Raw genomic sequence first — 26,395 nt, 5'->3', positions numbered from 1 at the left:
GGCGTAACCCCCTTCCTTTACCATTTATGGCTGTGCACACTCCCGAGGTGAACCCCATACCCTGGGGGTATCCCATCATACACGGGAAATCCCCCAAGCTGGGAATAGAGAGGTCCTTCGGATCATACAGACCAGGGCCTTGGATCTTTGGGACCTATCACCATCATCCCACACCTTAGTGAGCATGCCACGCCGCTGAACAGCCGACTGACCTGTCCCAAATCGGGGGTTGGGCCCAACGGGCGGTCGCCTCCTGGGATGCGTGGACACTACGGGCTTGACTGGACACCGCCGCTCGAATCTTAACGTGGCTTGTTCCCCAGCTGTCTCACCTAGCCGAATCAGACCCCGGTCCGACCACCGAGGGCAGGCTAGTCGGGATCACGCTGATTAAGATATTCCAAGACGGCAGGGCTCTATTCCATCCCGGATGAGCCCAAACGTCATCAAAGTCTAACACGGTACAGTGCCGGTCTATCAGGATTATAGGACCGGAGATGGACCTAGTCCCTCTTTCCTCGGTCTTCAGACCTGAACACCGCCCTAATAGACAACGAATTGCAGGGCCTCTGGTTCACCCAAACGATAGTGGAGACGGACCCGCTCTCCCCGGGTTGCCCCAACAACGTCTTCCTGGTCAGGAAAGGAGGGCGGTTATCGCCCGGTAGTAACTTGAGAAATCTCTCGTAATTACTGTATACAGTGACGACATTCTGCGACACAAAGGGTGAGGTTGATTATCTACTTGGACGACCTACTCTTAATGGCTCGTACCCCTCGCCTGGCGAACGAACACGCCTCCGGGACAGTTCCCCATAGATCACGGGGAATCTATCCTCTCCCCATCTCAGGAGGTAGAGTTTTAGGGTTCTTGGTGGACACCAACCTAGTGATCCTTCGGCTACCCATGACCACTTGGCCGCCATCTGCACGAGGTCAGTATCGTGCTGGGTTAACGACGGGTATCCTTACGCGGACTGGCTCGCCTGGTCGGCCTGTTTCCGGCGTCAATCCCGGCCATTTGTCCAGCTTCTTTTCACTATCGAGACCTTCAGAGTCTCAGTCCCTACGTCTTTGCCAGGGGCTTCACTGTGCAGACGTCGTCACTCGGAAGCCATAATTGAACTACGGTGGTGGCTACGTCAGGTCGACAGACGGCACGGCAGGTCCACCTGCAACTCCACGACGGATTCATCTTGGAATAGGTTGCCAACCACCTCGGTTGGGGTACTCGATGCGGTCCCTCGTCCACAGGAGGGGCGTGGCCCACAGCGGAGTCTCTGCTGCACGTTCACACGTGGAAATCCTGACGACCGTCTTGCCATCAGGACTCTAATGCCACACACGTCCACCTACGGTGTGTTCTTGCGTATGGACACCGTATCCGCGGTCCAGTACGACCTTCGCTTGGGGGGTCCTTGACCCAAAATCCTAACGGATCTAGCAAGATCTCTGACATTTCTGCCTGGAACGCGACATCGTTCCAGCTGCGAAATGTACCCCAGGCACTTCCGCTATGGTGTTAGATTGGAATTCTCGTTACCCGCCCAATTCCATCGACTGACGACTGCACCGGTCAGTGTTCCTGGCCCTTGCTCCCTTATGGGATCCTTTCTCTCCCCAGTCTGTACGGGGATCTGCACCCTCTATTCACGATGCACGTCCTACTTCTCTTCGCATGGTTGGGTTTTCGGGGTGTCGGTCACGGACAGCGACCTTTTCTTTTATAACGGGGGTTCCACTTGCCTTGATCTAGGCCTTGGGACTAGATATACATTTCGATCATCCGGAGGACTCTGGGTTAGTTGGTGATCAACGACAAGTTAGCCTCATGAAGGCGTTCGTCTGAGATGACCAACTACCTGGTGGACTCGTTTGAGTCCGGGAGGTCCTATAGCTCCCCTGCGCCTTCGGCGCTGCGAACTCGGACCACCGCTCCCTTGTAGACTTACTACCGGTGGGATAACACCCATGGTGTACCGACTTAGTAAGCGTTAAGTTTCAACGCCCATCACACCCAGGGTATCAACGCTCTGGGGAGGTGATCATTGGTCCTGACCACGCGCCAGGACTGGGGGGACAATCTCACTCTGTCGGAGGTTATTGTCGTTTGAGCTACTGCCCCCTCGTGTCTGATTCCGTCAGACGCATATCGGGTGTCACGACGTTGGCCATTCCAGGCGTCGGATCTCGCCTCGGAGAGTCGGGGTTTTTCCGTCGTGCGTAGGACAGCGGCGGGACTTCATCGGTTTTTTCTACCCGTTCTTCCCCGCACATCGTACTCCGTTATCTACGGATTTCTTAGTCCTTCACGGTCCCACTGCGATCTTCGCATCTCTTCCTACTCCTCATTTCTACGCTAAACCTCAGTTTCCGGTTTCCTCAGCTACGCTAGCCAGAGGGGTACGATCAATCATGGAAATGGCAGGGTCTTACGTAACCCCGTGGGCGCCCACCCCTCCAGAGGAGCGGTGGCTCCTAGGTCATCACCCCGGGCGGCTCCCTATAGGATTTACGGCTAGCGGTGGATTGGTAACCACGATTGCTTTCCGCCAATTCTGCTTGGATCGGAGGAACACATATCTATATCAATTTTGTAGTTGTTTCATTTGTTATCATCTATATATGCATTGTTATAGCTTTGAACTTGCATAAGATATGAGCCTCCTGTCTGAGGTATAATTCGAGATTTTCCTAGCTTGTGACGGAAAATATTGATTATATGAAGACAGGAGGCGAGTATCTTCCCTCCCGACCCAACCCTGTCACGAGGTTGTCTCTCTCTCGTTCTAGACTGTTGAACCACACACCCTGCAAGTCGGAGGCTGGTACGCCCCGGGAGTTCGTTTTCACTAACCCCGTCGGGATTGCTGTTCCGTTTCGATCCATGGGTTTAGTTCACCGCAGATGGAGGCTCCTACTACGTTCCAGATCCGGAGTCGGGATGCCGTTGACTGAATCCGTTGGTCCATGTTCCTGAAGACGACTGACCGGTCGGCTCCGAATGGTTTTGGTTTTCCTATAGTCCCCGTTGGGATGAAGTTGGTCCGGATGAAGTTGGTCCGTGTTGGCCTTGTCCCTTTGTTTCCTCCAGATTCAGATGTTGTGTTCCGGTCGGAAGGTTCCCGGCAGCCGCGGAGATGTCTAATTGGACTTTCGGTTCCTGTTTACACTAATTCGCATGAAGAAAGAGGAATAGGTTACCTCAGACAGTCCCTTATATAGATTACGGTCTGGGAGGGGCTACGCTGGCCCAGGGACTGCTGGGAAGGGTAGTTCTTTGAATTTTTTCTTTTAAGTTACAATAAATGTTTACTGTATTTCTGCTATGGGCATTATTAAAGAAAGATAATGCATAAGATATGAGCCTCCTGTCTTCATATAATCAATATTTTCCGTCACAAGCTAGGAAAATCTCGAATTATATTTATAAATTAATTATTACTAGTCAACCAGCATTCAAATTCTTTTTTTTTATATATAACATCCAGTTTATTGAAAGAAAGGTAAGAAAAGCTTAATTCGGTAATCGCAGCTCCCAACAAATACGTAATACAAGACAATCCAACAAATGGTGCGTTATCAAGTGAGATTACAGATGGTAACAAGTGAACTTATCTATAACTGTTAAATGACTAATGCGAATTATACATAACATAGGGATTGATACATGTCAAATAAACATCAGAAATAGATCCAAGCTCAAAATCTCAATGTATATAAAGAAGTAAAGAAAAAAGGTAGTTATGGAAGAGAGTATAAGGAAAGAGAAAGAAATAAAAAAAGGGGGGGGGGACACAGAGGGGATCAGACATACGCCAGCTCCTGCAATATGTCTGCGGGCTGGAATGTGCACAGTCAGGAAGCAGGTACGTGGGCCAGGTGGTCTAGGCCCCAACCATCATTTTTTCATAAGCTTGTGAGAATTTAAATTGGATCCAGGGAGACCACGTCTAAAAGAATTTCTCATTATTATCAGTGGACTGAGCTCCATGTTACAGATTTCAGCTACCTTGGACAACCAGTCGCGAATCGAGGGAACTCGCGAAGACTTCCAGAACAGAGGTACAAGGGCCTTGGCCGCGTTCAAAAGGTGCTTAGATAATGAATTCCTGTACCTCTGATATGACACGTTTGAGATATGCAAGAGGCAGCATGCCGCATCAAGCTTCATCTTGGTCTCCATGATCACCCTAATTGTCTCACATACCCCCTTCCAGTAGGGAACAATCAGGAAGCACTGCCACCATATGTGGAGTAGAGTGCCCCTATCCTCATCGCATCTCCAGCATGTATCTGGTGTCTGTGGAAACCAAGAATGCAGCTTCACAGGCGTAGCGTACCAATGGGTGAGCAATTTGTAGGCAGTTTCCTGCGTTCTGGTGCTAAGGGAGCAATTGTGAGCAAGAGTACAGGCTCTCCTCCATTGAGACTCCGTAATCGGTATGTCCAGGGCCTGCGACCATCTCTCCCCATCTCTGAGGGACAGTAATGGCTAACAGCCTCTGGAATGTCTAGCAGGCATTGCAATTATACCTCCCCCTCACAACAACTAGTTTGTTTGCTGTTTCACAAAACACAGACAAAGAAGGCATATACTGTACAGTGTTCCATAGAAATGTTATGAATGTGAAGAAATAGTAATTAACACAATGGATTAAACATTTGTATTGAAAGAAAATGGATCTGGCTAATTATTATGGGATAAATAAACTAAATACGCACAAGAAACTTCACAAGAATTTATCATTAAAGACTTGAGTAAACATTTACACATCATTGTGAGACAACCAGTAACAAGTCCCCAGAGCCACATTCAATATTATAGTGAGACAATGTCTTATTACAGTCAGCTTTGCTACTGCCCCTCCACCTTGAGCTTTTAATGTTTGCTTTTCTGATGTTTCCTTATGGCATCTTATTTTGCTATTGCTTGCACAGAGCCTGAAGCCTGTAAGATGTACCTGGTTATGTGTACAGGTGGGAACAGAGGTGGTCTCGTGGCAGGGGATAACTTTCTGCAGGAGTCACGATACATTACTCTCTGCCATGCAAGCCTGGGGCCATGGGAGCAATTGGCCAGGTTAAAGGGTATGTAAAGGATTTTTTTTTTTAAATAACAAACATGTGCAGCTCGTTTTGCACAGAGTGACCCCGATCCTCGTCTTCTGGGGTCCCTCAGTGGCTGTCTCGGCTCGCATGGTGATGAGTTATTGCGTGCACGCTCCTGTGATACATAGGTGCTCACTGGATGTGATTGACAGCAGCGCCAGAAAATGGCTGCGCTGCTTTCAATCAACCAATGAATGAGCCGAGAAGCCTGGGTGAGAAGCAAGCTCGTTCATGGCACAGGACTTTCGAGGGGTCATGTAAGTAAACAGGGGGGCTGGGGGGCCGCTAATCTGCAGATGTTTTTTCACCTTAATGCATAGAATGCATTAAGGTGAAAAAAACGTTTAGCTTTACAACCCCTTTAAGCACTTTGTATCATTGATAACTGGTGACTGTGCACAAGCAACGCACAGTATTGCACAAGACTATCTGCTTGTATGAGCATTCATTGTTTTCTTTGTTGCCTTGAGGTTTCCTCTTATTTTAAAAGACAGGTTGATAGTGAGCTTTAGCTTACATTCTGTATTCTGCTCTGCCAACAGATTGAATGAACTCTGACTCATAGTGCACTTATGCAGATCCAACTTGAAAGGAATATAAAGCGTTCCATTTAAACATGGATGTGTGTCTATATAAGAAGAGCAGATATACTTCTAGCAACAGAGATTGCACAGGTTTCCAACAAATTAGCAATATTTAATCACAGATTTTCAATGACTAGTAGAATGATTCTTCAGCATCCAAGAGATGTGCTCATCAATAGGTTTTAATTGTCACACAAGTGTTAGAAGCAGTATCTCCGACAAATGTTTTTATATGAAAAGTATTTAGAAAGGACAGTTCTGGATGCAGGCAATTCGCTTTTCTTGTGAATTTAGCTATGTCTGAATTTATTTTTACTGGTCTAATTTGCAGAAATATTTCTCAGAAAATCCAGTTTAGATGTGGTTGATGTACAGTATTTTCTAAATGCTTTGACCATTATTAGGTTCACCCATATTGTGCTCAGTTCTCACAGGCTCATGGTAACAACCTTTAATAGTACTTTCTGGTTTTTCTTCTGTCTGATCGTTCAGTACTGACTCCCCCTGGCTAGATGCCACTTATAGTCCATAAAACAATCAGCTATGCACCCAGTGTGCTCCATGTTTTCTAGGTAGACCTTGCTCAGGGCAAGTATCAGTGCACTTGGATAATGGGTTCTTGAAAAGGGCCCATTATCCAATGGGGCCAATTGCAATGGCCAAAAATGCCAAATACATAAGATGATTAAACAAAGATGGAAGCACTGACAAGGTAGCTTACATCTTTGGAAGGAAAGTAAGTATAGCAGACTTTAGTTACACATTAACCACTTCAGTCCCGGAAGAATTTACCCCCTTCCTGACCAGAGCACTTTTTGAGATTCGGCACTGCATTGCTTTAACTGACAATTGTGCGGTCTTCGACGTGGCTCCCAAACAAAATTTACGTCCTTTTTTCCCACATATAGAGCTTTCTTTGGTGGTATTTGATCAACTCTGCGGTTTTAATTTTTTGCGCTATAAGCAAAAAAAGAGTGGCAATATTGTAAAAAAAAGCAATATTTATTACTTTTTGCTATAATAAATATCCTCAGTTTATGCCGATATGTATTCGTCTACATATTTTTGGTAAAAAAAAATCGCAATAAGCATATATTAAGTGGCTTGCGCAAAAGTTATAGCGTCTACAAAATAGGGGATAATTTTATGGCATTTTTATTATTTTTTTTTATTAGGAATGGCAGCGATCTGTGATTTTTATCATGACCACTGCAATATGGCGGACACATCGGACACTTTTGACGCCATTTTGGGACCATTGTAATTTATAGTGATCAGTGCTATAAAAATGCACTGATTACTGTGTAAATGACACTGGCAGGGAAGAGGTTAACCACTAGAGGACGAGGAAGGGGTTAGGTGTGTCCTAGGGAGTTATTCTAACTGTGTGGGGGCTGGGCTATCTGTGACACAACAGTGATCACTGCTCCCGATGACAGGGAGCAGTAGATCTCTGTCCTGTCACTAGGCAGAACAGGGAAATGCCTTCTTTACACAGGCATCTCCCTGTTCTGCAATCACAGGACACTGGTGGACATCGAGTCCGCGGGACCCACGGTCACGGAGCTTGCGGCAGGGGCATTTGCGCACCTGCACAGCAGCAAATCCAAAGCAACGTATCTGTACGTTGCTTTGCGCAGCCGTGCCATTCTGCCAATGTACAGTGTATATACAGGAGGCAGTCGGCAAGCAGTTAACAAAGACCTGACCCTTGCACCTATACACCTAAACAACTGATGGTAGAATAGAGACTAATAAAAAGTAAAGTGAAATGTACTACAAGGCTGCAGGGAGGTGACTGACACCTAAACAAAATACATAGCTTTATCACTATACATTTAACCCAATGTAACATGGTAAATATGATGGAATTATACAGATGCATGTATATGATCATATGCAGGGGATCTTTAGGATTAATCTGTTTACCCTATAAAATACATATGTACTAAACAATTATTAAAAATCATTTTTAAATGTTTACAATTTCCACTTCACAATGCCTATGTGAAAAGTAATGCTGCATTACTGGGTCTGCACAGCTGTGCAGTAGTCTTGGTCTCTTCTGCATGTAAAGCAAATGGTACCCCTGGTTGATTAGTATAGAGGGTAGAAATAGTATGGTCATATAGCAAAAGAGCTGTGGGAAAATTAATTAGTCCTTCCTATCTTTTAAAATAGGAGGTACAGGTCCTGGTGAATCCAAGGCCAGGAACTTGCAGTAATGGCCTCTGCCAGGTTTAGAAGATATAGGGTAAACAGACAGGGCACCAGTCCTCTAACTCTAATTGTGCCCACTGCATAATCCTCTGAGAACCTACAAAGCTTTGGATATGGTAAACTAAAAAAGTATTCCACAGATGAATACCCAGATAAAAGTGTATTCTTTAATAAAAAAAATTATAAATAACATACCAAAATTAGAATATTGCAACCCCACATCCCATAAAAACACTAAAGTGTGTAAATGCAAAATTAACGTTCTCCCCTTGTGAATGGTGGCCAACCAGGAAATGGAAATATACATTTTCTGCTGGGTGTGAAACCAGGTCTGTATCGCAAAACCAATATAAATAAAAAGGTACATAGTAGTATAAAAGACCTAGGCAGAGTAAAGCTGGTGTATTAATGAAAATAGAAAAGAAAAAAAAAACCTCTCCCAGGTAATGGAATACAAGATATAAAATAAGTTGAAACCATGTGAAGTGAGATTGCCACAGGTAACTTGCCACAGGTTTGCAAGGTAACTGCAACTGAATGAAGAAAACTAAAAATAATAGTATCAGAATACTTGGCTTTGTCTATGGTGAGATCATACCTGTGAATGGAGCTATCCAAGGTGGTCAAAAGTGGTGGCATGCAATCCAGAAAGCTGTAAAGCATAGGTGAATTGTGTTTGATACTGTAAGTGGTCATGGGTTACCTGTATTAACTTTCCATGGTTATTCAGCTGAACGCAGACTAATTTGACCAGAGTATTAGCCGACAAATCTGCAGCAACTGCGTAATGCTATCATGTCAAAATGGATCAAAATCTCAGGAATGTTTCCAACGCCTTGTTTAATCCATGCCATGAAGAATTAAGGCAGTTCTGAAGGTAAAATGGAGTCCAACCAGGTACTAGCAAGGTGTACCTAATAAAGTGTCCAGGGAGTGTATATTTTGCAGAGGAGCTCTGGACTCTAAATAAATAGCAGCTCTGGGAACCAACAGAAATGACTTGTAATGATAGTTCTCCAGCACTGTTAGCTGAAAGTGTTTTTAATGCTACCTTTAATAGCATTTGAAGAGGCTGTTGTTTAGCAGTGGAGATCTAAGCATTTTTTTATCGAGGACCCACCGCGCTTTTTTCAATAAAAGAATGAGGAAAAATCTTGAACAGCCGCACTTCGAAAAAATCTCTTGGTTGCCTTTATTGTTAAAACAGGATAAAAGCACTACAAGCCAAAGCAAAAATAGGACACACAGCTGACGCGTTTCAAACTAAAATCTAGTGCTTAGTCATAGCGTTTTCCAATGATCCACACTGAAACACTTATATGAAACCCCAGACTCACTGTACATAAGGATTTTACTTTTATAATGAATTTTTGCATTCACTTCTGCCATTCATGTTCTATATAACAAGAGTATGCATGGAAAAAAAACAGACAGAATGAATATCCTGAGACCAGTATACATTTATAAATATTCCCCAAACACAAAGACTATTCCAATAGTAAAGGAGTTAACTCATGATTCTCACGCTACATTTTTGGTTTAGTTCATGCAAATTTCAACACTTTTTCAAGGTATTTTGGCATATTTGTGGTCTGACAGTACATATTTTAAGTGTATTTTATGATATAGATTTGTATGTACTAAGTTGTAAATCTGCTTTAGACAAGGAGTTTTACCTTGACAGAGGGCAGGAATCTGAATCAGGGTGAAGAGCTAAACTCATAACTCTTCAGTAACTCAATTGCTCTAACATCAGTCAGTTCATTCATTACAGGGACTGTCGTAATACTTACTATATTTTTGACATATATTGCTAATAATTCTGAAAGGGTAAACAGCAGTAGAAGAAAATATTAAGATAGTATCACTAGGGTAACTAAAAGCAATTAATATAGCTGACTTTGGTAAATGACAATGCATTTCAAATTCTCTTTTCTGTAGATTTTACTGCAAAATAAATAAGAAACTGGAAACTTGGTCTCAAATGGCAAAGGTGAAATTATTTGTTGCAAAACAAAGTAACTTCTCCTAACGTGACGAAATGCGAAATGTCCACAAAGGAAAATTATAGCTTTGGCGTAAACTGTCAAAATAAATCACATTTTTATTGCCAAAATAAACAGCTATGAAAGTTACATTGATTTATAAAAAATGATGTTGTTGAAAGGCAATAGCAACACTTAATAAGAACAACATTGATGTGTGTGCAGTTTCGTTATATAGTTTAGGTCTATCTTTTGTTTTCAATCAAAATTTGCTTATAGCACAGGACTCAATCAATATGATTTGTGATGAAAGTCACGCAGTTTTTAAGGCTGTTAATAAATTCTAATATTGATTTCTGTAAACATACAGTTATAATAGCAATAACAACATACAATAAAATCCATATATACAGTATATATATATATATATATATATATATATATATATATATATATATATATATAACTAATATGTACACCGTGAAAGATTTATTAAGTCAGTGGAGGAAACCATTAAACCTAATTGAAACATAAAAGTGGAACTATGCTATAGGGAACATCTAGAAACATTATTGTGCCTAAGGAGTACCCTATATTATTTGTGTCTGGAAATCTGACTGACTGATAGTCTTGGCAGATTTGGAGTGAGAGTTAATAAAGTCACTGCTTTTCACTTCATTAAATATCATTGCTGCAGACTCTGATATGAGATTGCCCTTCCTCTACGAAGATGGCCACCTCCACACAAACACACAGAGCAGAAAAAGGCATGGTAAGTCAGTAATGAAAGGTCAGTTGTAGAGAGACTAGGTGCCAAAATGGTCACTTGTCCTTTGCCCCCTGTCTGACTTTTTTGTTTGGGGAGAGTGAGCAGAGTTTGGTTCCTCTTTAAAGTATAGGTATTGCCAAAAAGGGAAGGTTTGGAAGCCCTGTCATATTTTTAGTACCACATTTAGTACCATATTTGCTACCACTGGAACCCTGAAACTCCCTCATTAATGTTGTTGTCCAACAGTATGAAGGTGGTTATAGTACAAAATGTCTAGACATATTTAAAGCGTAACTCCACTTTTGTTGAGAAAAAAAACATTCCCCTCTGGGTTATCAATGTACATTGCAAGGATTTTAACAAACTTTGTTGCAGATTCCTACCTTTTGTTATTCTGAAGAAATAACTATTTGTTCCTCTGTGACCCTGTACTGAGTGAGTCTAATGGGAGTGGTTTCATGATTATCAACCAGCTGCTGCAGAATCAGGGCTCTAATGAGGAAAGTGGCAGAGTCTGCATCCATTTAGACATTTTCTATTGGGAGTAGCTTACCAAAATTGAAATTTTTGTTGCGGGGATTGTAAAAAATCTGACTTTGTATCTCAGGCCCCGTACACACGACCGTTTTCATCGGACATGTCTCCTGGGAGCTTTTGGTCTGATGTGTGTACACACCATCAGACCAAAATCCCCGCGGACAGAGAACACGGTGACGTAGAAGACACCGACGTTTTCAAACACGAAAGTGCAATGCTTCCACGCATGCGTCAAATCAATTCGACGCATGCGCAGGATTTCTGGACGCTGGTTACACGTCATAACCAGCGGACATGTCCGATTAGGTGTACTAACCATCGGACATGTCCGACGGACATGTTTCCAGCGGACAAGTTTCTTAGCTTGCTAAGAAACTTTTGTCCGCTGGAAACCTGTCTGCTAGGCCGTACACACGGTCGGACATGTCCGCGGACCAGTTTCAGCGGACATGTTTGACCGTGTGTCTGCGGCCTCAGTGTAGACTTTTGGGAAAATCAGCGAGCTAATCACACAAGCAGGAAATGATGTTTCTGGGGGGCGTTCTGTACACGTTCTGTCTACAGAACACCTCCAGGTAGCCATATTCCATTGCACTTTACAAAAAATGACAGAGCTACAGATTGAAAAGGAAAGATATTTTTTCTCGTCAAATTTGTTAATTATTTTTTAAAATATAACAAAGATTGACAAATTGAGTACAGTACATATAAGGATGGTGGTACAATATTCAAATAGCAATAGAGCTAAACATATCAATTTATGAACAGGACAAGTATATAACAATGCAAACATGTAACAAGTAAAGCAACAAATAAGCCAATAAAGTATTACATCAAAAGCATTATAAAATTCTATTCTATTGGTTCATTTTGCAAGAGCGGTAATAAGGAGATCAATCGAATAGGTATATATTTAAAACAGAAGAGATAATCTCTTTATAAGTACGGAAAGGTCATTTTTATTTACACTCAATTACAATATGACTTGCAATCGTATATGCATATATATTTTTTTACTTTTCAATTTTCTTGTGATCCGATTCCAGTGTGGGGAAAAAAAAGGTTTCTGCATCTTTTTTTTTTGTGTGAATCCAATGCGAGTTCCCGACGGCCGCTTCAGCGTTTATCTGGAAGAATTCGCCTCCCCATATTAGATACTCGTGGCTTACCCGCCGAAAGGCCAAAGGTGGTATCGGTCTTCCAGATCTCTTCCAATACTACCTGGCGGGCCACCTTATGCGAATAGTGGATTGGAACGTCCATGTGACTAGGAAGGGATGGGTGGTGCTGGAAAAGTCCTTCACACAGTTCCCCCTTGATTCGCTCCCTTGGATGTCACCTCGACACTGGCCCCCAGAAATTAAGATGCATCCGCTTCTTCACCCTTCTCTAAGGCCCCATACACACGGGAGGATTTATCCGCGGATACGGTCCAGCGGACCGTTTCCGCGGATAAATCCTCTCGAGGATTTCAGCAGATTTTAATGCGATGGAGTGTACTCACCATCGCATTGAAATCCGCGCCGAAATCCTCTGGCGATGACGTGTCGCGCCGCCGCCACGATTATGACGCGGCGACGTGCGCGACGCTGTCATATAAGGAATTCCACGCATTCGTCGAATCATTACGACGCATGCGGGGGATCCCTTCGGACGGATGGATCCGGTGAGTCTATACAGACCAGCGGATCCATCCGTTGGGATGGATTCCAGCAGATGGATTTGTTTGGCATGTCAGCAAATATTCGATCTGCTGGAATCCATCCCAGGGGAGAAATATCCGCGGAAACAGATCCGCTGGAGTGTACACACCATAGGATCTATCCGCTGAAACCCATTTGCTGGGATTTTTCAGCGGATGGATTCTATGGTGTGTACGAGGCCTTAGAGCTTTTGGGCGAGCGACGAAAATTCGGTCATTCTCCTCTGTTCCGGGGCCGTTGACCTCATTAAGGGGTAACCTTAATTCCTGATACGAGACTGGCCGCACGACCGGGTCCAAGCACGTCATTTTTTTCTTTTGCGGATCCCCTCGCTCCTACGCAGATCTGGTGTCTGAATCCCTGTCCAACTCTTTCCCCTTCTGGTCCTATAGATAGTTAAGAAACTTCCTCTCCTCGCAACCAACTTCGGAAATTTGGACACGGCAACTGACATCCTTTGAAAACCTATGTTCGCAGTATTCTCCACAGAGACACTTGATTTCCAGTATATACCAGATTCTCTCAGATAGTATCCCCAAATCTCCAGATTCAGCTCGTATTGCCTGGGAATCTGAGCTTCAGATCTCCCTAAATGAGGAGGACTGGGCCCGTATCGATGAATGTATCCATAAGGGGTCTCTTAATGTTGCTACCCAGGAAACCTGCTATAAAATTGAAACGCGCTGGTATAGAACCCCAGCTCTCCTGCACAAATTTTCCCCAGTGGTTCCAGAAACGTGCTGGAGATGTGGGAAGGGGAGGGGGGACCATGCTCCACATATGGTGGGACTGTGATTCCCTCCAGCCATTCTGGAAAGAAGTGCATGAGCTTATTGCACACGTTACTACCTATACCCTAGACTACTCCCCAGCACGATATCTCCTACATCACACGCATTTGACCAGATTTGAGTACTTTAAGTCCCTGGCCATGCATATGGTGAATGCGGCGAGGCTCTGCATCCCGGTGCATTGGCGCTCCACACACACTCCGATGATTAGGGAATGGTTTAGCAGGATCTCTAAGATCGAAGAAATGGAAGAGCTAGTTCATATCTCCCAAAAGCGCATTGCGAAATTTACAAACACCCGGGCATGTTTCACCGTGGAGAGGCTTAGTGCGGGTGGATCTGAGGGGGGGTTTGTTTGATGCCCCCAAAAAAAGTTTATCACCACCTGCCACTGTACAAATGGCATTAGTTTGGGAAAAAAGGCTCTCTGCCAGGCCAATACAATCATGATTAAATCTGATTTGGCCTGACAAAACGATTTTGGACAAAAATGCTGTGATGTTCTTCTTGAACTAATCTAAATCTTTATAAAGTTCTGCAACCCTTATGAAAAAAAATATACACAGTGGCCCGGATTCACATACATCGGCGCATATTTATGCCGCCGTAGCGTATCTTCTTTATGCTACGCCGACGCAGCGCAGAGAGGCAAGCAACGAATTCACAAAGCACTTGCCACCAAATCTGCGCTGTGTTTCTTAGGCGTAAGTCGATGTAAGTGGCCACATGCAAATGATGGGCCGAGCGCCATAAAGCTACGAATAACGAACGGCGCATGCGCCGTCCCGTGGACGCATCCAGTGCGCATGATCAGAATCACGTCGGAACTTCTCCCTAAGATACGCCTGATCACTGCCTACGACGTGAACGTAACCTACGCCTAGTCATATTCACGTACACCATAAACGACAAAAGATACGACGGCTTTTGTTCCCTGGTCCATACCTTTGCATGGGTTGCGCCTCATATATGGGGAATAACTTTAGGCCGGACGTACGACTTATGCAAACGGCGTATATTATGCGCCGGGCGCAAGTACGTTCGTGAATCGACGTATCTCCCTCATTTCCATATTTGAATAGGAAATCAATGGGAGCGCCACATGCGTCCAGCGTAAATATGCGCCCACGATACGCCGGCGTAGGCAAGTTACGTTGGTCGGATGAAGCCTATTTTTAGGCGTATGTCAGTTTGTGGGCACGGCGCATAGATACGACGGCGCATATTTGCACTTACGCGGCGTATATCGAGATACGTCAGCGCAAGTGCTTTGTGCCATATTCTATCCTGTTTGATATTCATTTGCGGTTTGATGTTTCTTATTTCTTTTTCCACCATTTTTTTGAAAACCTCTATGTGGTGGTTGGAGCTTATTTTAGGGTTAAAAGTTGATTTATTTTTTAGTTGGCTATGCGTATATTCTGGAGTCTCTGTTTCTTTTATGTTTTCACCTTTGCTTCCAAAATGTTTTTTTAGATTTAATTTCCTTATAAATTTTTGCAAATCTACAGTATAAATGTTTCAAATCCATTGAAAGCTTTACTGGGCGCAAATTTAATTCCTTTATCTAGGACCAGTAACTTTTCCTGTGAAAATACAATGCTGGTTAGATTGAAGATTCCTTCACCTAATTTAACCTTTTTTTTTTTGCTTCCCCCTCTGCACCCTCTCCTTCTTGGGGGTTGTGGTTCCATCCTCCCCTGCTGGTTTGAAAAACCGGCATCGGTGGTCTGAATGACTCCCCCCAATCTCTCCATTCCCCCTGCCATACTGGAGAAATTTAAACATGAGAAGGGAAGTCTCACGTAACAAATGGATTTTTAAAATGGACACACTCAAATCCAAGGGAATGAATGTAGAGCTAGATATTAATTGTTTTTTGGAGGATTATTAATATAGGCTCATATACAAATTAATTTGAGTATGCATCTATACTCATTTCCATTATCCCTGGCTTCCAAATTCACATAACATACACGTTTCCGGAACATTAATGCACCTATAGAATTAATTTAAATTTACATTTTTAGTTTTGATTTTAATCTTTATTGTTTTATTATTTCATTTATTTTATGCATCCTTGTAGATGCAAAATTGGCATACTAAAGATGCAATGACCCATTTACCACAGGGAAATTGCTCTATTGTTTTTAATCATTCCCTAATTATTTCCTTTTTTAGTCCAAACCACATTATCAAGGTTTTTTTTTGGCATTTCAGGGTGTTAACAATATGAATTATATAGTAATTGTTGATGTGCCTCTGTAAGGTGTCTATGGCAGCGTCAGGCACAGACGTACACAGCAAGTGAGGGTTGCTTCCAGTATCCAATATGGCCGACCGGGCACTTCCGGTATAAACAGCAAGGATACTAAGTATCCCACACCATATACAATAAATACACATCCAGTTCCCCTGCAGAAACTTCCGGTTCATGCTAGAGAGCAGGGAGGTATAGTAAAAAACGGGAGGTAACGGCGGCAGCGGTGCGCTAGCGAGGGCTGTGCCGCACAATGGCACATAGCAGCCACCCTAGTAGAAACACTCTCTCCATCCCATTAAACGAACTGCATGTAGTACTGGCCAGTATACAGCAGTCAAGATGGCGGCCGGGGCACTTCCCGTACAGCCAAGATGGCGGCGGAACCACTTCCGGTTTCGCGATTTCATTCAATTGACAGCAGAGAGTATAAATACAGTTACATTAACAACATCCACCAGCTTCCCTGATGATGCAGATTTGCGAAATGCATAGAAGCCAGGTGGACAGCGCATAGAGGGAGTGCACTTTGACCTGTGGGACCACAGTGTAGCAGGAGCCGGGCACGCACCCCAAAGACAAGCTGCGAGCGGCTGTCCAAGCCTGATACTGCCAAAGACACCAGGTGCTGGTTTTAAAGCACCTCCCTTGCATTAAGGAAAATCTTGTGAGAGAAAAAAGGAGGACATATCCATCGATTAAAACGGAATACGTTTTTGGCCTATTACCAGCTGGGGTCTGGTGAGTGTGCATTTCAGCAGTTGGTGGTGGTAGCACTTATTTCTGTCGGGTGGAAGAGATAGCTGCACCCTATATGCATGAGACATAACACCAGGATCAATCACCATAATTATCCCCTTATTGGACTCTAACTGTGAAGTTGTGTTTTTTCACGCCATTTGGGATGTGTTATGTTATGAATGCTCATGAACTTTGATATATATATTTTTTGCACATATGTTATGACTTTGCACTTTATATTTATATTTATTTATATCTGTTTGCTGGCAAAATAGTTGCACATAGCACCACGCACATTTTATATGCTCAAGAAAGCTGGACATTGATATTTATTTATCCACATGCTTGAGAGATTTTGATATTGTTATTCATTTATTTATTTAAATTTTGTTTGTTGGCACAGTAGTTGCACTTAGCACTACGCAATTGTACATGCTCACGAGAGCTGGATATTGCTATTTATTTATTCGTTTAGTCATTTATTGTGCTCTATCACGTACATCACTGCACTGGATTCAGCACTTTATTGTATCACATATAAGTTATTTTTAATTTTTATTAACCAAGTTTAAGGGGTTAATTATTTTGTGTTATCGCGTATTCAGACCAGCGCAGTAACAACATTCTTCTGCTTTCAATGTCCTACGTTTACCTTTCTGTGTACCGATTTTGGCTCGTCTCTGACTACTCCTGTTTGCCTGTGACCCTAACCTTTGGCCTGTCCCTTGGTTACCCTTGTCTGCCTGTTTCCCCGACCTCGGCTTACCCATCACTATCCCTTGTGTCCTCAGTGGCTGCTTCTCCTCTCTCCCTACAGAGCGTGACCTGGGGGACTCCAGGGGCCGCGACCTGGGTTCAGTTGCAGAGAAGGTCATCCTCACCACCAAAGGCTCTGGTGAACACCTGCTGGACCTTAGACCCCGCGCCCTGGGGAATCTTGGGCTCACGTTTCCTGTCCATTCGCAGCAGTCAGCTATTGGGTTCACTACCTTGTGGTACACCCCTGTCTCCAACTGGGTGCACTTGTCACCTGGCCACAGGTGACCTGACAACTCTAAAAGTGGTATTTTCTGTAGCCACATGACAAAAAGTCGTTTTTATCGTTATTCTATGGAGGCAGCAAGCAATTTCTCTTACGTTTGTCCCATTATTTTTCTGGTTATCAGTGAAAGCTATCTGTACCTTAGGGGTACTTAGTTGGGAAACATAGCATCTGAAACCCATACCATTCCAGTCTCCAAGTTGCAAGATTAAAGGAGAAGTACAGCCAAAGCTTGTTTGGTTGTACTTCTTCTGTGGATCACAAGAGTGCAGTTCATTCTGCACTTCTGTGACCTGTTTTTAGCAGACTGATGCCCGTTGTCGGCTGACGTCACAGTGCTGGTCCAGGCTGACAGTCAGCAGCTCTCTGCTCAGGGAGCTGTGAGAACTGAGAGATTGGCGATGTTTGATCGTTCAGTTCTCAGTGTTAGAGCCGGTGGGGGACAGATGCAGGATTGGACCAATGCTGCATCCACCTAGGTAAGTATGAAAAAAAAAAAAGTATTCCCATACTTCTCTTTTAACACAGCTGTGAATCAAACCTTGGAAGTTTTGCTGAAACATCACCTCTGCAGTAATATAATCATTACTGACTTTATTGATCATTTTTAGCCATTAAATGGGCTGACGCAGACAGCAGCCCAAAGTGCACATAAAACTAAAATTGTAAAATTAAAGATTGGAAACAATAAATTACCATCCAGCTACTCATTAGTGTGATTGGTTACTCCTTGTTTGCTTTCTCTTTGCTTTGTTTCTGCCTGTTCATTCTGTTAGTCATGTGTGCCGATATACAATGCCAGCCAGGGCCGGATTAACAAAGGGGCTATTGGAGCTGCAGCTCCAGGCCCCTTCCTCAAGATAGGCCCATTTGCCCCCCAAAAGAAAAAAAGAAAAAAGTTCAACTTCGAGGGTTGTAGCTCAGCGACCAGGGGTCACAGAGACCCCACATGGTAGGTAGGTTGATGAAGCCCTAACCCACCACTGGTTAAAATATGGGGCTGCTATCATTTATGGTCTCGGAGATACAGGGATGCTTGCGCAGCCTGCCAGAAGCTAGGTACAGAGCGGCCAATTTAAATACAAGATGACACACTCTGCAGCAGACTGAGAGGATGAGATCACAGGGCCAGATTCAGATAGAGATACGACGGTGTATCTCCTGATGTAGGTTTTGATGTAAAACAGGCCCTGATGTAGGTTATGCCACAATGTGTAGCACATTAGGGTACACTTAAATTGTCAGACTGAGCCCTCTAGTGCTGTGCTGTGATCTATCCGACGGGTCCCGGGCACTTCCATCTTCACCTGGTCTTCCTTCCGGGTTCTGTGCCTTTGGTCACTTGCCTTGGGCTGCGTTCATGTCATTCCCACGCATTCTCATGCGCATCCTCTCTCTCTCTCTCTCTCATCCCCCTTTCTCTCTAATCCTCCCTCTCTTACCCCTCACCTTTCTCTCATCCCCTTTCATGCTCTCTCTCTCTCTCTCTCTCTCTTATCCTCCCTCTCTGTTTAATTTAATTTGCTATAACAACATTTTTTTGCATTTTTATTATTTATAAAAGGCCCAACCAAAATCCTCAGCACCAGGCCCATGATGTTTTTAATATGGCCCTGATGCCAGCACATACATCCTGATGGCTCAGTTTCAGCTTCAGTGCTGCCTATTACAGCCCCTTTGATAGAGAATTGCACCCTGAAACTGTATTGGCTGTTGACAGAAAACATCATATCAGAAACATGTACAACCACATCTATGGCACTTGGTGCATACAGTGGTAGCCACCAGAGGGAGAATGATGGACCTGCAGAGTTTAGAAAAGCAAAAGGTGAGTTTAAAAGATTTTTTTTTTTTAAGTAAACCCAGTGATGCACCTACTAAGTACACATACATTTTTTGCATAAATATTTTTATATTAATGTTAAAGGAAAATTTAAAATAACCCTTGTTCTCTCAGGGACAGAACTGCAGGCATGCAACTATATAAAATAAATACATACATAAAATAAATACATACCTCTTCATGGTTGAGAAGGAAAATCTTCATTTACTTCAGCTGGAGATTCTGGAGCATCAGCTTAGATAAGGGACGGGAGAATAAGAGACAGGCGCAATATTACTCAGTGCATTGTAGGTAAAGACTAGAATTTTGTATTTAAAACGATCTTGTCTCCACAGTGACAAAACAAACCTGCAGAGATCCTCTTAATTTTTTTTTAAAGAGCTCTTTAATAGATTGGGGTGTCTACTTTCCAAAATGGGGTAATTGGGGGGGGGGGGGGTTTGTTATCTTGGAATTTCATGGCCTCCAAAACTGTAATAGGTAGTGAGGAAGTAAAATCACCATTTTACGCCCTTAGAAATCCTGAAGGCGGTGATTGGTTTTCTGGGTCCTGTACGCAGGCTCCCAAAAAGTCCCACACATGTGGTATCCCCATACTCAGGAGAAGCAGCAGAATGTATTTTTGGGTGTAATGCCACATCCATGCCACATCAGTGATCATCTGTGCCACATCCATGCCACATCAATACTCCTGTGTGCCACATCGGTTCTCATCCATGCCACATCCGTGCTCATCCATGCCACATCAGTTCTCATATATGCCACATCAGTTCTCATCCATGCCACAACCATGCCACATTAGTGCTCATCCGTGTCCCCTCCATGCCACTTCAGTTCTCATCCGTGCCACAACCATGCCATATCAGTATTCACCTGTGCCACAACCATGCCACATCAGTACTCATCTGTGCCACATCAGATCTCAATCGTGCAACATCCATGCTACATCTGTTCTCATCCGAGGCTCACACAAGTGGTATTGTCATACTCAGGAGGAGAAGCAGAATATATTTTGGGGCATAATTTTTTCTATGTACATGCTATGTGTTATAAATATCTTATAAATAGAAAAATAAAATTCATTTTTTCATTCTCTTTCCACATTTTCCAAAAACATGTGGAAAAAATGACATGTTCAAAAGACTTTGGTGTGTTTACTTTCCAAAATGGGGTATTTTTTGGGTGTTTCCATTGTCCTGGTGCTCCAGGGTCTCTAACATGTAAGAGGTAGTCTAGAAATGATATGTGTAATTTATGCTATTAGAACATCTGATGGTGCTCCCTGCATGTTGGGCCTCTGTATGTGGCCAAGTTGTGTAAAAGTCTCACACATGTGGTGTGGTATTGTCATACCCAGGAGGAGAAGCAGAATATATCGTGGAGTGTAATTTTTGCTATGTACATGCTATGTGTTATAAATATCTGATAAATGGACAACTTTGTGGAAAAAAATGATATGTTCAAAAGACTCATTATGCCTCATAGAATATACATTGGTGTGTTTACTTTCCAAAATGAGCAAATTTTTGGGGCATTTCCAGTGTCCTGGTGCTCCAGGGCCTTCAAAATGTAAGAGGTAGTCTAGAAATTATATGTGTCATTTATGCTACTAGAACATCTGATGGTGCTCCTTGCATGTTGAGCCTCTGTATGTGTCCAGGCTGTGTAAAAGTCTCACACATGTGGTATTTCCATTCGCAGGAGGAGTAGCAGAATGTATTTGGGGTGTAATTTGCAGAATGCATATACTGTGTGAGATAATTAACTTGTTAATATGACAATTTTGTTGACAAAAAAAAAAGAAAAAAATCTTAATTTTGCAAAGGAATTGTGGGAAAAAATGTCAACTTCAAAAAACTCACCATGCCTCTTAATAAATACCTTGAATTGTCTACTTTCCAAAAAGGGGTAATTTGGAGGGTATTTGCACTGTCCTGACTTTTTAGGGTCTCAAGAAATTAGATAGGCCGTCAGTACATCAAGTGTGATGAATTTGCAATGATTGCCACCAGAGTTTGTAGACTCTATAACTTTCACAATTTGCAAAATTTTATTACAGAAATGGAAACAAAAGCTTTATTTTCAGTCTTTTTTTATTTATAGCGCAAAAAAAAAAAGAAATCAGAGGTGATCAAATACAACCAAAAGAAAGCTCTATTTGTGTGAAAAAAAGGACAACAATTTCATATGGGTACATTGTTGCATGACTGAGTAATTGTCATTCAAAATGTGAAAGCTGAAAATGTATCTTGTTACGAAGAGGGTTTAAGTGCCCAGTGGGCAAGTGGTTAAATACAAAGTTCAGTGTTATTACACTCATTAAACTTCCTCCCATCCACTGTGCTTATGTGAGAGTGATTCTGGAACGTAAATACAAGAAGTACTCCACCGCCAGTGATGCTAATAATGCACTCACCAGAACCTTGAGGTTAAACACTCAGGGCTAGATTCAGGTAGGGGCGCGCATAGTTACGGCGGTGCAGCGTATCGTATTTACGCTACGCCGCCGTAAGTTAGAGAGGCAAGTGCTGTATTTACAAAGCACTTGCCTTCTAAGTTACGGCGGCATACCGTAAATGGGGTCGGCGTAAGCGCGCGTAATTCAAATGTGGATGAGGGGGCGTGTTTTATGTAAATTCTTGTTGACCCGACGTGATTGACGTTTTTCCCGAATGGCACATGCGCCGTCCGTGGAATTTCCCAGTGTGCATTGCTCCAAAGTACGCCGCAAGGACGTCATTGGTTTCGACGTGAACGTAAATTACGTCCAACCCTATTCGTGAACGACTTACGCAAACAACGTAAAAAATTCAAATTTCAATGCGGGAACGACGGCCATACTTAACATTGCGTGCGCCTCCTAATAGCAGGAGTAACCTTACGCCGAAAAAGCCTAACGTAAACAACGTAAAAAAATAGCGCCGGGCGTACGTAAATTTGTGAATCGTCGTATCTAGTCATTTGCATATTCTACGCCGAAAACGACGGAAGCGCCACCTAGCGGCCAGCGTAAATATGCACCCTAAGATACGACGGTGTAAGAGACTTACGCCAGTCGCATCTTAGGCTAATGTCGGCGTATCTTGCTTTCTGAATACAGAAAGAAGATACGCCGGCGCAGATTTGAATTTACGCGGCGTATCTATAGATATTCAAACCCCCCAAGAATGCAAGATGAACACTGAATGATGTTCACAAAAATCTAAATAGCAAATGGTAGGATTAAATGGAAGTAGAGGGCAAACAAACAATAAAATACAGTCTGAGATGCTGATGAACAAGTCCCAGAATAAAGCTTCACCGGTGAAGATATTATCAATAGTGGTGACAATCTCTCCACTTCTAATCTACGTTCTACGCTCACCTCAGAGCATGGACTCCTGAGCTAACAGGTAGTCATGCATGCAGATCCCACATATAAGGTAGGTAGCAGAACCAGATCGATAAGAGCTTCTTCTCCAGAATGTTACTTTCAGTAGGGGCACCAAACTCCTCTGCCACCGGGCAGGGAGTATGTTTAGCTATACAGTACATTTTCTTATATCTGATACTTTGTAAATAGGAGCTGAGGATATGAGAGATCATGATGTTACAATTATAATACTGATACATTTATCTGCATAATTTTCTCATAGGTTTTTTATTTTATTTTTATAGCTCAGAAAATAGAACCATCGATGACTTTATATTTTAGACAAAGAGTGCTAAAACAAACAAATCCAAGTCAACTGCGAGCAGAGTTCAACGTTAATGTCAAATGATTAGGAAGCTCATTAGTTCAGTTGCAGCACTTTTATTAAGGGTTCATGTTTATTGTACATGTAAGTGTACTGTCTTGATTCACTTTTAATGATCTTTCTTTCAGATACTGTCATCTTTTTTTTTCCTTTGAAGGATTATTGTGTCATTTTACTCTTTTCTGATGCACCAAAGCTATGGCACTAAAATTAACTAAAAATAGAATTTTTTTCTGTGATTCATAAGAATGGTTGCATTTAAAAAAGCAACTAAATAGTCTGCTGACACATTGGGCTCCATTCACAGAACCAGTTTGAATGCAGCATTTAGGTGTTTAGGTGCATGAAGCAAAAATGCTCAGTAAATACTGCATAAAACAGTAATGAAAGTCGATTCATAAAAGGGAAAAAAAATGCATGCAGTAAATAAGTAGTGGTCCTTTATGCGATATTTAAGGAACCGGCAACCAGTAAACAACACGGTATGGATTTAGAGGGGGTCTGGTATGAAACTCCCAAGCCAACATTTTTTTTAAATCCCCCCAAAATGCAGACCTGTATCAGAGCATGCAGCTGGGCAGGTCAGGAAAGAGGGGCACGATCAAGCGCCCCCTTCCCCCGAACCATACCAGGCCACATGCTTCCAACATGGGGGGTGCTTTGTGGCAGGGGGGACTCCATCTTTTTTACTTTTGTTTTTTAAATAAAGAACTTGGCAAAAACTGCCTACTGTCTCTTTTTACACTTCTGTGAATATGAAGGGATACTATCCTGGGACCTTTATCTTCCCTCCGACCTCCCCCACATGGTTCTATATTTTCTGTTTAAACCCTCTTTACTACCCCCCTTCCCCCGGACATTCCAGACCTATTTTCCTCTCCCTATTTCTTTCTATCTAGTTTTCATACCTTTTTTTTCTATACCTTCTCTTTTCACCTATCAGATCTCTTACGTACTAGTTCCCCTGATCTGGGATAACCCATTCTAAGAAAGGTGATCTGTTCTGATCCCACTTACATCTGATGCTCCAGGAGTTAGAGCGTTAAGATATGGATAATATTCCTTGCCATTACCATCCTCCTCTACTCCATGGTATACCATTTTTTCTTTACTTCATGTATTGTTAGATGCCCCTCGCATACTGAGTTTCATGTTATCACTCACTGATATCATGTCTCTAAGGGTTCTCTCATCCCTTAACCTCTGGTATCATGGTTCTATGCAATCATTACGCACTTAAATGTCCTACCATTATTTTTCCTTGGAAAAAACAAGATGCGCTATATAAAACGAAAAAAACTTTTTTCTAAATAATCATGACATAGATCAATGTCCATATATGATCTAAAAACAAAAAGAAAGTCCAAATCCCCAGTGAAGTGAAGGAAACAGAAAAATTAGTCCATAAGTGCTTGATCTAAAGCTGTAGTGACGATCCAATGAATAGCAAAACCTCCACCATAAATCAAGATGTCTGCTTACCAGATGACCAGCGGTCTCTTAATTAAAAGAAGACCAAAGTAGGCGTGTAGATAAACACTATGGCGGTTGGATTGTAGAAAAACTGTATATCAAGTACACCTCCGTCTCAAGCATATAAACGGTAAAATTTAGGCATGTCAAAATTTGGAGCTCCGGCCGGAAGCCAACCAAATAGACCCGTCCAGGTAGGTAGGGAAAGGTGCAGTCAACGGGGGGTAATCCGATACGACACTCGTTCCGCCCGACCGGTTTCGCGAAAACTCGCTTCCTCATAGGGCACGGGTAACATACCGAATCACCCCCCTTAAATAACACAAAAATTAAAATGACCACTGGGCGTCATCGTACTCACGTGAACGCGCATGCGCGCGCACCGGAAACAATCCAGGTCAGACCAAGTCTGACTCTAGTGTGTCCTAAACGCCAGTGCGCATGCGCCCGCGCCCAGCGGAGCACAAGGTCGCAAAAACACGGGGAAATACCCGATCCGGATAAGCAGGCATCAGATCCAGAGGTCTGAAGCCGGATACCACAAAAACGGGACCCGTGATAGGAGTATGCCCGGCCCCAAGACCGCACCGTGACGTTCGGGGTGACCTCCGCATCACGTGACCGGAGCGTCGACGTCACACGTCGGCGTGCAGCCGCAATGACCCCGAGCCACCAGGAAGCACGGCACGGACCAGAAACCAAAGGACCAGGCCTCGTTATGAATTACAAGCTCCGCCTCCCTGACGCACTGATTGGTCAGAGAAGCCAAGCCTCGTTCTGGGTGTGGTGAAAATGCCGTACAGTCACAATAGCATCCCCAGGAAACAAATAGGGAGAATAAATGCATGGATCCGCGGAGCACATTAATACCCTAGCGGACCAAAATTATAGCTATATAACTGACACAGCTATACACCACAAGACCCAAACGGATAAAAAATGTAACAAAATTAATAAAAACATTAGTAATGTTTAAAAAGTGCTGACATATTTCAAACATATATTAACCCTCACTGGCATGACCAGCATGCATACAGCGAAAGTTCAACACTATTACCCAGCCCATACAGTAAAAATATATATATATAAAATATACTTCTTATAATATTGTAAGCACAGAAATATAAAATTACATCAAACTGTGACTAAAAAGATAAATACAATTTACTACATTCACTGAATTAATCAAAACAGCTGGGCACTGCAGATGGAACTGAAGGACCCACTAAACACCATGGCTCTAGATCGCATATTCCCAAAAAATCTCTCCAGATTAGGCACATATGGATACGATAGAAAAAATTTTTTTAAAAAATGTTCTTTCATGAATTATTAATGAAAGCATTAATATCCGTATCAATATTAAGCCCAAAAGGCGTATAGGTTTTGACCCGGTGAATCCAGGCCATTTCCTGTCTCGAAATCTCACGGACTAGGTTACTGCCTCTCCAGTGCGGACGATATTTATCGATTCCGATGAACAAAATATTGGATGGATCTCTATTGTGCTTTAAGTCAAAATGTCTAGAGACAGAATGCTTGTCAAAACCACTTCTGATTTTGGCAATGTGCTCATTGAGCCTAACTGACAGGGCCCT

Source organism: Rana temporaria, chromosome 5 (assembly GCF_905171775.1).
Source record: "Rana temporaria chromosome 5, aRanTem1.1, whole genome shotgun sequence".
Classification (NCBI taxonomy): Eukaryota; Metazoa; Chordata; class Amphibia; order Anura; family Ranidae; genus Rana; species Rana temporaria.
This window is presented reverse-complemented; position numbering follows the sequence as displayed.